The 13,722-nt window shown below is 41.9% G+C and overlaps 1 protein-coding gene across 1 annotated transcript in view; it reads right to left on the bottom strand.

The window, feature by feature from the left end:
- Positions 1–4,493: 4,493 nt before the first annotated feature.
- The window catches only part of LOC121859720 (ras-related protein Rap-2c-like), a 110,841-nt gene continuing 101,612 nt past the window's right edge, over positions 4,494–13,722 (bottom strand). Inside the window, exon 4 of the mRNA XM_042356659.1 lies at positions 4,494–6,880. The gene's annotated coding sequence lies outside the window, so the exon portion shown is untranslated. The remainder of the gene's footprint in view (positions 6,881–13,722) is intronic.

Raw genomic sequence — 13,722 nt, forward strand, 5'->3', positions numbered from 1 at the left:
AGTCACACGTAAAATTTTGGAGCATATCGACCCCCACCTGCACAGATAGTTGTTTTAGCTACTGTACATATCATACAGAACAATGTTTAAAATTCCACTACAGGTACTCCTCGACTTACGACCACCCGGACATACGACAGCCGCAGTCGTAAATTTTTTTTTCCAAATTACATATTTTCGAGTCCCAACGCAGTGATTGTGCTATGTACTGACAAAATTTGTTTGTAATTCCCTTTAAAATGGCTGGCAAGCTTAAAAGTGAGAGTTTTGTGGTGCTGAGAAGAAAAAGAGACACCCATTTTAGATTTTCTATGTAATATTTTCGCATTCTCGAATTACGACCAATTCTACTTACGACTTGGATTTGGGTCCCTAACCACGCCGTAAGTCGGGAACTGCCTGTATATCATAGCCTAAGTCCTTATATACATCTAAAATCACTTAATTTAAGAGAAAAGAAAAAATAGAATGACAAAATATAGAAAATGAAAGTAACAAATAAGTCAACAGGAAAAGGTAGTAAGCAGCTATCAAACAGGGAGGTACTGCTGCCTGGGAAGATATTGGAAGCATAGTGTGTTGTCTAGTGTGCCTGGGTGGGACTTCATTCGTATTGGCAGATGTTCGGAAGTCGGACGTAAGTAATCCGGGGACTTCCTATTCCACTATTGATAAGCGGCCCCAATAGTATACTGTACATATTTATTGCTTAATGCACAAAGGTAAGCATATGAAGAGGATACAGTATCCTTCACTCTGTGATCATTCACCTGTGAATTGAATGTTATACAGAGCACATTTATCAGATACCGTAGTGCCATATTTTATTCATGCATATAAACTTTTTCCTATTGTAATGAAGTAGCCAGACAGGAGCTTATCCCCTCATTCTTAGCTTTCAACACAACTGACAAGTTGTATCACCATCAGCAAATGGGAAATTCATTTTATGATATGCACAAGGACTATGTGCAAGGACTGAACTTGATCTTTGACTGCAGTCAAGAATCGAACCCATGATCATATCTGTGAGGTGGATGCTCTTCTGCCGAGCTGTGGGCTTCAAGTTTCATGCCCAGAGTTTTACTGACCCTCCTTCCCTCTTCGGCGAAGAACTCGCAGGTAGGAGTCGTTCCTTCACGTGGTAATTTTAATCGCCCAAACCTCTTCCCCTCTGTGCGGAACCATCGAGCATTGGGCTGGTAAGCCTGTCTACCTTCGCTGATGCATTATAGGTCGTCATACTCGTGTGGTTGGTATGCTGGAGGTGACAAACATTGGAGTCAAATTCATGACTGTACAGGGCCGATCATCAAGATAGGAGCTTTTAGTGCCATTAATTGCACATGAAAAAATTATATTTTCCAAACAAAAACTCAACTTACAAAACTGCTAAAAAATTTGAATTATTTATCATATACTGTATGTACTTGTTTTATTAACCCCTGGGCTATACATGATATAAACAGGAAATAAATAAATGTCCTTACCACAGGTTGGCAACACTGGGGCTAGGAATTGTTGAGAATGTTCATGAAGTGGTGTGTGTGTGTGTGTGATGCAGTAATAACATGGTAAACAACACTAATTTGTAGGCAGTATGAGGTACAGGACACCTGCTTTACTATGTTATTACTATTTACACTATTTACAATAATTATTACTGCTCCAGTAATTGATCACAATACTGACTAGACTTGCGCTTGGGAGTAGAAACACATGGTGAAGTGAGTCAAGTCAAAGGGTGAGATGCCTACATCACAAAAGCTGAAAAGCTACTGAGAAAAGACTGGGAGGCTCTCATGTGAGTGAGTGAAAGATAAATACCTACTTGACAACAAAATCTAGCCAGGCTCACCCCTTTTATTCAATTAGATCCACGAAAGATCAAAACATACGTCACAGGATGTGACCTGATGCCTAGGGGTTAATATATGTCGCATAAAGTTTAGTGACGATGTCTTGCCAGTATTATTTGGTTCTATCCATTTTAAGATTTGTAGCCCAGAAAATCGCCCACTTATATTTTCCTGAAAAAATTCACAAAACTGCTAAAATGTTGAATAAATTTCTTGAATGTGTTGACCTGATTAGTACCAGCATTGGTAAAATGAGATGACTCCAGCAGCAGAACAAGCTTGCACTTAGCAGCAAAACAAAAACAAGTCCCTTTTAAAATTTCATATTGGCTGTAAAAACACTAATGTAAAAAAAAAAGTGTGAAATTACCATTATGTTTTTCTTTGTTCATAAATCATATTTACTATAAATATCCAATGAAAGAAACAAAACAATTATGAAGATCAGCTACAAGTCACACCTTAAAATTCCAATATTATTATGTAGTTTGTTTTTCCACCGTCCCTCTCCGTCATGCACTGTAGTGCGGGTCCTTTGTGTTTAAAACTATGGTTGTTGACATGACGACCCTGGTCAACGATACAGGTTGACAACCCTTTATCCGAAATTCCAAAAACCGAAGAAAAAAATTTGTGGAGCAATATTTTTATTTTTTTTTTAGCCCACCCGGGCACAGGTCACTGAGCCACATCGGGGCCTGGGGGGTGAAAATATAATAGTAATAATAATTATAATAATAATAATAATAATGATAATACAGTAATAATAATAATTATTCATAGTAAATAAGATTTTTAATAAAAAATAAACAAAAATAAAATAAGAATGATAAAAATAATAATAATAATAACAATAATACTGTAATAATAATAATAATAAAGACATACAAGAATGAAAAAAGATCAAAAGTGAGAAACACGACCTAGACCTATGAATTATTATTATTATTATTATTACAATTATTATTATTATTATATTTTAGCCCCCAGGCCCCAATGTGGGTCAGTGACCTGTGCCCGGGTGGGCTGATCCCTATATAAAAAAAAAAAAATAACCATTCTGAAAACCAAAAAATTCCAAAAACCGAAATGTATCTGGTCCCAAGGATTTCGGATAAGGGATTGTCAACCTGTAGATGTTGATTAAAATTCCGGGCGTCAATCTGTATACTGTATTATAGTTTGTCAAACTGACTCTCTGTCCTGTCGTTATTGTGTTTATACCCCTGCACTACAAGGAAACTCCACTAACATATCAGAATAGATACAATGAAGTGTAGCTGTGCAGTGGTGATGTCACAGCCAATGGGTGGCTTGCTTTAACCCCATGTGACTCCAGTAGCCAATCTCTCACAAGAACTCGGTGAAATCACCCACATGACTCTGACTTATATATACTGTTCATGAATAAGATCTATTCCTTTGTGTATGAACCTCTGTCCTGTGTGGCAGTGAGAAGTAATACCACCCTCAGTGTCAAGACCTGACTGAATTACTCAGAATAGGCAAACTGTACCCCAAGCTTTGTCAATTAATTTGTTAAACAAAAATATACCCTCACCTTTGAGCAACAAATTTCTGCTGTGTTTTCATGGATTTTTCTGCATTGGATTAATGTCTTGTTCCAAGGATGAGTTGTGCTGATAATGAAGTTCCTATAGGATCAAGTTATAGAAAGGCAGGTCTCAAGAGCTACAACACTGGTATCTTCAATCTCGCTCAGGTCAACCCGGCTCCTAAAGTACGATATGCCTGTCAAAATTACAGCTGAGAAGGTACCTGCTCAGAGGTCCCTCTTGTCATATGTTCCAGTGCAATACAAACAGTACTTCGAAGACCTCATCAGCCTGCAGTAAAATGGAGGTGAAACTGCAATTGTTGACAAGGAGCAGTTGGCTCCCAATTATGGTTTGCTCAAACCACACCCTCAGCCCCACATCAGGCAAGCACTGAAGTCTTACACATGCCTGTAAGTACATTATTATATTATTATACTAACATTGCAGAATTATGGTGCACCCCTCTCCAATTTTTTTTAATGTATTTACTTTTTAATATTTCTGCATAAACAGTCCTTAGTAAAACCCTATAATCATTATGAAAAAATAAATAATCAACAAATAACAAAATTATGCATAGAAACAGGTAAAAAAAATTAATGTGATTATCTCAACCTGGGGTCTTAATGAGTTCTTCACTTCTATTCTAGAAACCTCATACAGTACATGTATTTAGTTCCTTATGAGGAAAGTGAATCTGTACACTTACAATATAAATATTGAAAATGAATATTAGATTATGTGCAATATATATTTAATGGCATTGTCTGGACACTACAGTACAGTGTATAGATTGTACTATACTTCTGAACTACAGTATTTTGTATGGATACAAACTAATTCTCTACACAAGTAGAGGTAAATGTCATAATTATTATATAATGGTTGTTGGCAAATAAAAATGCCAAATCTCAGATATTGTAAAATATTGCAGTTGCCTACACTCAAACAGTTGGCAATTTTGACATTAGAGTATTGTTTACAATACAGTACAGTACATAATTATCAATATAATGATGTGTTATTATTGCTCTTCCTCCAACCTGAAACAAAGGAGGTAAAATAAAATGCAATAGGTATTCAACATATTTAAAAATACATTTATTTTATAACAAATTAATTATACATTCATTCGAATAGGTTATAATTCAAATGATATGAGCATTACACACACAACACATGATGGTGTAAACGCTAGATAATAGAGCAATGTGCTGTTACCCTCTTGGGGTTAACAATGTGGTCAAGAGATTTTTTAAAGAGTATAGAGGACATTTTAAGATAAGGGGATCTATAGTAGGATATGTGCCGACTGTTCCTCTTATCTATTAGAATTACAGCACAAAGGATTTATTCTGTTAGATCCACCACCATGCAGACACCAATTCCTGTATCATCAAGATATTCGCCAGGAAAATGTTGCCCTATAACCTGGCCACCTGGCCTATTTTTTTTTTAATAACAAAGGAGCCTAACATGATGTATAGGTTTGCTCAAATTTCATTTTCTCATCTTTGTAAACAACAATTACACAAGAAGAGAAAATGCAAGATAAAGGAAATAATACTACAGTAATTGAGTTTGGGATTATGAGACCATAAAAGTAATGTGACTTTTAAAAACCTATTTCAACACAAAAGAGGCAAGTTGAATGTAGCACAGTAAAGTTAGGATAAATAAGTGGTACCAGAGGGTAACACATACATTCCCTTCCTAAAAGAAAGTGAGACCAGGGTGCTATTTATACCACTCCAGTTCATTTAATGTTGCTCTGAGCAAGAGAGAGATTAGGATGAGGTACCGTAGGTACCTTGAACTGAACATTATGGGTGGACCAAACTGAAAGGACTCGCATATGAAAGTCCACATGAAGATATACACTAAAATCAAACACAAACAAGAAGCTACAAGGTAAAAACAAATTACATGAACTTGTGCTTCACCAAAGAGGAGGCTGAACATTCTTATACAAGCAACACAATATTCATACAGTTTGCGATTAAAATCTACACATAGAGCAAAGTTTGCTTGTTGAGATAAATTCTCATTTTTCAACAGAGCTTTGGTATATATCACTTCTCTGAAATCTGTCTCACTACCATTGTGTCATTAGCACTGCACCATGATAAAAAGTATTTCATTGTAAAATACACATCAGCATCTTAAAAAGGGATTTCACTTCCAGCTTCACATCTTTTACACCAACAGATATGTAATGTGTGCTACTGGCAAATATTGCTATTACCTGTATCTCTATCAAAGCAATGTACAAATAAAATGAAAACCAAAAAGCTACTTTAGAATATAAATTCAATATGTAAAGTTTATTCTGATTCAAGAAAAGTTTAAAATAAGTTTTTAATTATAATACATATGTTAAAACCTAAACAGGCAATGAAATTCTGGTGGGATTGTGGAGGCAATGAAATCTAAAATCCCTTTGTGCTGGGCAATAATATATACATTGGATATTATTACAACAAACTTATCAAGAAGAAACAGACTATTGCATCCAAACTTAAGCTGTGTTACTAGCGCATGATGTATTTACAGAGCATGAGGGGAAGCGCATAATCACATTCTTGGTGGACTGCTCTACTCCCTGTGTAAGGCCAGTCTCTCTATAGGTCTCATGAGAGCCACAGGTCACAGAACACCAAACTCCTACAAGGTCCCTCGAGCCAGGTCAGACGTCACTGAACACTAGCTGATCATTGAAATGCTGTACACCAGTTAGTCAACAGAACCTTGCTCAAAATACTGCACTGTAACTTACATGTGTGAATCAGTTTCACACAATTTCAGCAATTCATATATAAGTTGTGTTTCCAGAAGTCAAGCAAACAAGCACTTTTCAAAACCCACAAGAAACGGTCTCGAACCTTAAACCACGCGCATTTCAGATGTTGTTTTGCTACACTATACATCTTGATTTGCATATTGCAACAATTATAAATCACAAAAAGCTTCAGCTGATAAGTAGGATATTGCTGACAACACTTGTAGTGGCTATACTGATCTTAAGATTAACAGTTACTGTATGGATATTCACTGCTAGCCTGGTGAGATACTAGGTCAGTGTGTTATCAGATTAAGGACAGAATGCATGGACATGTCATGCAGTGCAACAGCAGGCCTCTGCAGAGTGTCCCAACGATGATGTAGATGATCTTCACTAATATTACGGTGATTCCAAGGTGGTGGGTCTTCAGTGCTGTCCACATGAAGACGAGTCAATTTTAACCATTGTTTAGAGTCAGTCAGTAGCAAAAAATGCCCTCACTGTTGCCAACACTGGATGGTATCTGATTTTCCAAAAATAGTTACTAATAAATTTTCAACTAAATTTTCTATGCTGTTCACTGAGGTGAAGGTGTGATGGACTGTCTTCACTGGGAGAGAGGGCCTGGTCAAATTCAACTTTCAGGGAAGATATTGTCTTCAAATTTCTATCAACTATGGCTGGAAAAAAAATGGGAGGGCATTAGAAAAATCACAAAGGCACCACATTCACTTAAAACTAGTTTCTTTCTGAAGTATGAATACCGGTACATGAATAATTAACTGTATAACATGCCAGAACATAAAACGTGAGCTTCAGTCTTAAGAAAAGTCAAGAGGTCTTGGCACCTCTGGAGATGCCTATCTGTAGAAGCATGTACAGTAAGCTATTAGCCTACAACTCAGGTCAAGAGAGAGAAATGTTCTGGAACTGCCTTAAAGTGGATGGTTCTATGATGGTAATTTAAAACATGGGTCCTCAGTTTCTATAAGGGCCAAGAAATACAGTATTTCTGACAATGTGATGGCTAAATATATGGTATTAAAGCTCAATTAACATATGTTTACTTGCTACTCTTTTCCTTTCATTGATCACACTAATACATTCCTTATGAATTTTTTCTTGAATTACCACATGTTCATAAAATTAAATCACATAAAAAATATGAAATTTAAAACAGTACAGTACACCCAAAAAAAATTGGGTTACATTTTACACACCCCACAAAATCCTAAAGCCTTTTGCACATAAAGACTTGCACAAAAATAAAAAAAAGTGGAAGTACTGTATTACAGAACTCAACCATAAAGACTGATCAGTGGAGGACCTCGGTGGCAGAAGTCAGTTATTCCCTCAGATATAGAACACGGCTTCTTCACAAAAGTAGACTGTATCCAATCCTCTTCATTTAATTTAATTTTATGAGAAAACTAAACATTGATAATAATCAAAGAATATACATTACCTGTATCTAAATTATATCTCTGCTGCATTAACTTCATTATCACTACAGTATACCAAAATCAACCACTTATAATTACTGTACCACACAGTCTTGTCACACCAACATAACCGCACCAAAAATCATCAATCAAGGTCATCTTCAGGTCTGAGGGTTGGTAATCATAGCTCTCCATTCCAAATATTTCGGGATTGTCTTTACCAATTCTCACAGATTTTGTATCTCTCAGGGAACAGCAGCTTTTAATTTTAATCATCAATCCCAGTTTCTGCCTTCTCTTGGCCCTCCCACCTTAAACTTTACCCATTAATATCTCTACTAATACCCCCCCCCCCAACCACCACCACTCAGATTCATGACACTTAAAAACTATTATTATTTTCTTCTGCTCTCAAACTAACCAGGATGACTTTCACCCTAAACTTATACACTTAAATCCATCCACACCTTCCATGATCTTTCCCAAACAACACTATAATATCTCTTAAATAATCCACATATTCTATTATAAACAAATAAATTAATTACAGTACTATATAACTTTTGACACAGCAGCCATTCTTGACACAAATAGGATGGACTTATCCAATACTGTACCCTCCATAATTTCTCTCATTGCCACCAGATTCCTCAACGTAAGCACCATCACCATCTTCCTTATAGCCAACCACCATAATACCAAACATAACCACCACCCACAGGATCATTCTCATAATCATTTAGAATCCAACCATAACCATCAAATGTCTTCTCATAACCATCACGGCACCAACCACAGCTGTCATGACCACCACAACAGCTCAGCCCAAAACCACTGGTATATTTCTCAAACCTTCATGAGAGAGAGCCTCCTCAAACCACGGAAAGGCACAAAAACCCTGACAATAAGAGGCACGATGGAGCCGCTTTCACTGTCTCTTACTTCCCTGGGGGACCTGACAGGGAGGAGCTGGTCTTAATCCCACCACTAGTCACGCCACCTTCTAGTTATAATTGGCTGAATACTTCTTGAAGACAAGTGCGTGGGTGACGTGCTATGCTACAAGTACAAACATCCTGAGGTATCTTTGTCATAATGCAACAAACACGGATTAAATTCCCAAATACCAAACTCCAAAAGATTTCCCCACCCTATTAAACTTCTAGAAGGTTCCACCCAGCCTCATTAAACTCCTGGAAGGTTCCCCTGGCCTCAATAAACTCCTGGAAGGTTCCACTGGGCCCATTAAACTTCTGGAAGGTTCCCCTGGTCTCATTAAACTCAAGAAAGGTTCCCGTGGCCACAACAAATTCTCGTACGTTTCTCCTTGGCCACACAAACATCCAAAGTGTCCCTCTTGCTACTCAGAAATCCACAAGTCACCCTGGTCATATTTTACTCGTAGCATTACAGTACATCCCCGTGGCCAACTCAAACTTAATTAAGACATACCAACACTAGAAAGTCCTAGTGGAAGCTGAACGTCTTACCCAGAAATGCTCCAATGCCTGGAGTTCTTCCAATAGGAAATGCATTAAAAGTCCTAGGCGGCGCATAAGTTATAAACAACTAGAACACGTTCCTACACAAACCCACGAGGGTACAATCCACTCCCCGGGTACTTTGGTAATCATTACAGTTAGCTGTGAGGTGCAGTACTAGGAGTAATTAACGCGAGGGAGGAGCAGAGCAGTGGATGACACGGGCCGGGCAGGAGAGAGGACGACACCGGGAGGAGGTATTGTCAGGTGTGGTGCCGGCGGCCCTCCTAACCCTCACTCACCACCACAAACTCACTCTCACTCACTTTTACTCTCAGTACGTAGCCTGGTACACCAACTTCTCGAGGGGGAGTAGAAATTAATACCTTGGGGTCATGGGGGGGGAGGGGGTATACAGCATAACGGAGGTTGGTGGAGTGTGGGGGTACAGGACGTTGTGGTCACCAGGGTCACGGGTATAGTTACTGGTGATACTGCCTGACGTGAGTGATCACCTGGGAGGCCACGCCACGGGGATCTGAACTACGTGAGGTTAGGTCTACGTGTAGGACGCAGGATGATAAGAGGGAGGGCGGGCGGGCGGGCCGGACGCACTAGGACGAGGCCTCTGGGCAGCGGACTACCGGTGTTGGTGAGGCGCGGGAGAACAGGAAATGATGAGTGTGTCAGTGATGGGCTGAGCCCCGGGCGGTCATGCACACGACGCACCCTACCCCCTTGTGCTGCACGCCGCCTCCCCTCCCACAACACTACTGCCCTTACTGCATTTCCTGCTTCACAACCTTCCACCATCACCAATAACACTCCTCTTACTGTCACCATCACCAATAACACTCCTCTTACTGTTACCAACACCAATAACACCCCTCTTACTGTTACCATCACAATTATCACTACACACACTCCTTGACAACCTTTAACATCACTACCGTCACCACCGTCACTACCATATCACCTCACTATCACTGACGTCACCATCACTACTGCTCTCACTTCCTCCTTGGTAACGCTTCTCACGCCTCGACCCCCTTAAGTCTCACACAACCCGACATCTTCCTTACTGGCCTCCGCTGATGAATTACTACACAAAGCCTTCCTTATTACACAGTTCTAATAATAACACCAACAACCATTCCACATCACCACCAGACTACCAGCACCCAAAACCTTACTTATACACTTAAGAGCCTCACATACGTATTAAAAAAGCAAAACGACTTAACAGTAAAAACAACACTTAAACTTTACATGCACCCACTTATAATGATGAACTTAATTCTATTTATTAAACAAACCCCCCAACCAATGTTCCCAGCAAGGCCACGGAGTCCCCAGACTTGTCAGGCGCACTCGTCAGCTGGCAGCCGCCGCCCTGGAGAACCTCCCTGTCAAGGTGTCCACGCCAGCAGGCCCTACACCACCACACATTCTCACGCCCTGGTTAGTACGCCCACACAACATTTATGCTCCCCACGCTAGGAGAAGGTACACAGCACAACCCTCATATTTCACATAAAAAAAAAACATAATTCGTTGATAAAGATACTGAGAGCAAGCAGCAGTACAGTGACATTATGTTGACGATGCGATACCTTACGATTCTTGACAAGCTGACACCGCTCACCGACTCCTTACCTTTATCAACGAGCAACTCAAGTTTTACACAGTTATGAAATTACGTCCCAACAAACATTGGCCTCAGGTATACAATCTACTGTTGGTGAGGCATGTTGACGCAACGACAGGGAGGGTTGCTGTAATACCTCCCGCGTGCACCAGGTGTTTTAACATCATACTAATCAATCTAGAGACTTTCCTGCATGACCCTACACTCTCCCTGCCCATCACTCTGGCTCTACATACCTACCCACTTACCTACCTTCCCTTACCAACATTTTACACCACAGATGAAATTATTAGAGACACACACGGGGCCAGGCTGGACACACGGGGCCAGGCTGGACACGCGGGGCCAGGCTAGACACGCGGGGCCAGGCTAGACACGCGGGGCCAGGCTAGACACGCGGGGCCAGGCTAGACACGCGGGGCCAGGCTAGACACGCGGGGCCAGGCTAGACACGCGGGCCAGGCTGGACACACGGGCTGGGGCCAGGCTGACACCAACAGGCTGGACACACGGGCCAGGCTGGACACGGGGCCAGGCTGGACACGGGCCACGGCCAGGGCTACACACGGGGCCAGGCTAGACACAATCGGGCCAGGCAGACACACGGGCCAGGCTAGACACACGGGGCCAGGCTAGACACACGGGGGCCAGGCTAGACACACGGGGCCAGGCACACACGGGGCCAGGCTGGACACACGGGGCCAGGCTGGACACACGGGGCCAGGCTGGACACACGGGGCCAGGCTAGACACACGGGGCCAGGCTAGACACACGGGGCCAGGCTAGACACACGGGGCCAGGCTGGACACACGGGGCCAGGCTGGACACCACAACACACTACAATATCTTTATGGGTTCATTTTCCACACAGCGACCAGGAAGAGGAAGTAGGCAGGAAGGAAGGAGAAAAGGAGGAGGAAGAAAAGGAAGGAATAGATGAGGAGGAGAAATGGAAGGGAGAGATGAGGAGGGGAAGGGGGAGAGAGGAGAAAGGGAAGGAAGGGAGAGAGAGGAGAAAGGGAAGGAAGGGAGAGAGAGGATAAAGGGAAGAAAGGGAGAGAGAGGATAAAGGGAAGGAAGGGAGAGAGAGGATAAAGGGAAGGGAGAGAGGAGAAAGGGAAGGAAGGGAAAGAAGAGGGAAAGGAGGAGAAAGGAAGAGAAAAAGTAGGAGGAGGAGGAGGGAAAATAAATAAGGCGACGACTACACTGCAACATGTAAGACAGGAGAGGAAGGGAGAGTTCTTCATCACCTCCCTGACGATGACAACGCCTCACCTCCAACCATCCCTCCCTCCTTCCCTTCAACCATCCATCTCTCCACCACACACCTTCCCTCCCTCCCTCCACCACACACCCGACAATGACGCTTTCATTATTTACCTTACAAGAAAAACGCGACCAGAACACCACCACCACCACCAGCCGTCGCTAGTTTTTATTCCCACGCGAGAGACCTACAATTTTGCCTCCACACATGACGCTGAGAAGCTTCTACAGTTAGACTAACCTTTTTTCAATGCGCAATTTCCAGGCTCTAGACACTCCTCTCCTCCTAGTGTTGTAAATGTTAAGATTAGTGGAGATGAGTTTAGTTTGTGTGTGGCGACGTGACTGGGATTAAAAAAAAACATCAGAAATCCAAGAGGAGGAGGAGGGGGGAAGGAGAGAGGGGAGGGAAGGAGGGGGGAGGGGGGTGATTTAACACTTTCAATCCAAGAAGTCCATAACAACCCTCAACAGCCGTACGTCAAAGGCTCCCAATAATATAAAATGAATAAACTAAATGACTAACTATACACTGACAAATGACTATAATGTAAACCTAAATTGATAAGAGAAAATTATACACAGCGGTTGGTTATAAGACACAGGTTAATCATAAGCACGAGAGGAAGCCGAACAGTGAAATATATTGAACACTTGTTCACTTCTGCTGCCATGCCTCACCCTCAACCTCACCCCACCCCGCTTCTCCCCGTGTCACTCAGCCCACCCTCAGTGTTGGATGTAACAAATGACGCCTCAATTATTTAAACGCCCAGTAAATATATCAAGAAGTGAACGTTTCCGTCACTCTCAACTGTCTGTCCAATTAAAGTGACTGTATAACCTGTAGCTAAGCACGCACACGCACACACTTGATACCTCCCACAGAAGCAAGACAAGACAGGCGGGTCAGTGTTATGGTCGTCGATATACTCAAGAGGGTCATAGGAGAGAGTGTGTGGGGGTGAGGTAAAGGGTTAGGTTAGAGTTTGTGGTTAATCTTAAATGTGAAATAAGCTGGGGTGCCTATTTTCACCAGGGAGGAACAGCCCAGCTCCCCTACAGTCATCGTACCTCAACGCGTCGACAACACCAATAGTCTACATAATCCACACTCCTTTATTTTCAACAGTCAACTATCGCCAATGTCAGTTCCACTTCGTTGACTTGATCTCCTGCAATTCTTTCACGTTAAGAATCCGTAAGAGTTCAGTGCTGTGCGTGCGTGTCAAGATAGTTGATGGCAGGGCAGACAAATTGATGGCAAAACTCCCATAACTCTCTCACGCTGCCCAGACCAACACGGCGCTCATTACACCCCAAGGGTGATACATAAACTGCCTGACGAATTTCACATGTCAACGTTATATGTGACTTAAAACCCAGAGGAGTGAGGCGGACTGTTCCTGGCGTCGAGTCCATTATAGGGGCGAGACACAACTGTCCCGAGAGCAAAGCAGGAAGGAGGCGATGTTACTCATGTGGTACTTGGGAGTGTGTATGACGAGGCATGATGAGAGGCGACAATGAGGGTGCTGGTGGTAAGGGAGGACTGGATGGCTCTTGTGGCTCCTCCACCTTTCCTATCTGGCATCCACCGCGCCACAGAAACACTTCCCGTCAATAATTAGCGGAGTCATCCTGCCTGCATCCCCCTCTTTCCTCCCACTCCCTACCCCCCCGTC

The sequence above is a fragment of the Homarus americanus genome, unplaced genomic scaffold (genome assembly GCF_018991925.1).
Source record: "Homarus americanus isolate GMGI-L3 unplaced genomic scaffold, GMGI_Hamer_2.0 scaffold27231, whole genome shotgun sequence".
Lineage (NCBI taxonomy): Eukaryota > Metazoa > Arthropoda > Malacostraca > Decapoda > Nephropidae > Homarus > Homarus americanus.